A 2,225-nucleotide genomic window follows, 5' to 3' on the forward strand; every position below is an offset into this window, starting at 1 on the left:
TTGTCCTGGTGTCTGTCCTGGTGTCCCCCCATCTGTCCGGTTGTCCAGGAGTCTGTCTGTCCAGTTGTCCTGGTGTCTGTCCAGTTTTCCGGGTGTCTTTCTGGTTGTCCCGGTGTCTGTCCTGGTGTCTCTCCATCTGTCCAGTTGTCCTGGTGTCTGTCCTGGTGTCCCTCCATCTGTCCAGTGGTCCAGGTGTCCATCTCTCCGGTTGTCCAGGTGTCTGTCCAGTTGTCTGGGAGATTGTCTTTCCGGTTGTCCAGGTCTCTGTCCAGTTGTCCCAGTGTCTGTCCGGTTGTCTGGGAGATTGTCTTTCTGGTTGTCCTGGTGTCTGTCCAGTTGTCCAGGTCTCTGTCCGGTTGTCCTGGTGTCTGTCCAGTTGTCCAGGAGTCCGTCTGTCCGGTTGTCCGGGAGAATGTCTGTCCGGTTGTCCTGGTCTCTGTCCGGTTGTCCTGGTGTCTCTCCATCTGTCCAGTTGTCCTGGTGTCTGTCCTGGTGTCCCACCATCTGTCCAGTGGTCCAGGTGTCCATCTCTGCAGTTGTCCTGGTGTCTGTCCAGTTGTCTGGGTCTCTGTCCGGTTGTCCAGGTGTCCATCTCTCCGGTTGTCCTGGTGTCTGTCCTGGTGTCCCCCCATCTCTCCGGTTGTCCCGGTGTCTTTCGGTTGTCCTGGTGTCTGTCCGGTGGTGCAGGTGTCCGACTCTCTGGTTGTCCTGGTGTCTGTCCTGGTGTCCCCACATCTGTCCGGTTGTCCCGGTGTCTTTCCGGTTGTCCTGGTGTCTGTCCTGGTGTCCCCCCATCTATCCAGTGGTCCAGGTGTCTGTCTGGTTGTCTGGGAGATTGTCTTTCCGGTTGTCCTGGTGTCTGTCCTGGTGTCCCTCCATCTGTCCAGTGGTCCAGGTGTCCATCTCTCCGGTTGTCCAGGTGTCTGTCCGGTTGTCTGGGAGATTGTCTTTCCAGTTGTCCTGGTGTCTGTCCGGTTGTCCGGGTCTCTGGCTGGTTTTCCTGCTGTCTGTCCTGTTGTCCATCTGTCCAGTGGTCCAGGTGTCCATCTCTCCGGTTGTCCAGGTGTCTGTCCGTTTGTCCTGGTCTCTGGCCAGTTGTCCAGGAGTGTGTCTGTCCAGTTGTCCTGGTGTCTGTCCAGTTGTTCAGGTGTCTGTCCTAGTGTGTGTCCAGTTGTCCATCTGTCCGGTTGTCCTAGTGTCTGTCCTGGTGTCCCTCCATCTGTCCGGTGGTCCAGGTGTCCGTCTCTCCGGTTGTTTAGGTGTCTGTCTGTTTGGTTGTCCAGGTCTCTGTCTGGTTGTTCAGGTGTCTGTCCTGGTGTCTGTCCAGTTGCCCGTCTCTCTGATTGTCCTGGTGTCTGTCCTGGTGTCCCTCCATCTGTCTGGTTGTCCAGGTGTCTTCCTGTCCGATTGTCCTTCTGGCCATCTGTCTGGGTGTCTGTCTGTCCCGTTGTCCAGGTGTCTGTCCTGGTGTCTGTCCGGTTGTCCATCTGTCCAGTTGTCCATCTGTCCAGTTGTCCAGGTGTCCATCTGTCCAGGTATCTGGGGGTCCAGCTGTCCAGGTGTCTCTCTGTCCTGGTGTCCAGTTGTCCGTCTGCCCTGTTCATCCATCCGGGGCTCCATCCACCCAGGGGGATGTTCCTCTGGGTGTCCATCTGTCTGCCCAGGGGTCCGTCCATCTGTCCAAGAGTCCGTTTTGGTGTCTATCCATCTGGACATCCATCTAGATGTCCACCTGGGTGTCCATCTATGTGTCTGTCCATCCCTCTGGGGGATGTCCATCCACCCAGGTGTCCCTCTAGGTGTCTGTCCATCCGTCCAAGTGTCCTTCCATCTGGATGTCCATCTAGATGTCCACCTGGGTGTCTGTCCATATGTCTGTCCATCCCTCTGGATGAACGTTCATCCACCCAGGTGTCCCTCTAGGTGTCCATCCACCTGGATGTCCATCTGGATGTTTGTCCAGGTGTCTGTCCATCTGGGTGTCCACCTGGGTGTCCATCCATGTGTCTGTCCATCCCTCCTGATGAACGTCCATCCACCCAGGTGTCCCTCTAGGTGTCCGTCCATCTGTCCAAATGTCCTTCTAGGTGTCCATCCATCTGGATGTCCATCTAGATGTCCACCTGGATGTCCATCTGGGTGATTGTCCAGGTGTCCGTCCATCTGGGTGTCCACCTGGTGTTTGTCCAGGTGTCTGTCCATCTGGACGTCCATCTGGGTGTCCA

Source organism: Calidris pugnax, unplaced genomic scaffold, assembly GCF_001431845.1.
Source record: "Calidris pugnax isolate Ruff unplaced genomic scaffold, ASM143184v1 scaffold847, whole genome shotgun sequence".
NCBI lineage: Eukaryota > Metazoa > Chordata > Aves > Charadriiformes > Scolopacidae > Calidris > Calidris pugnax.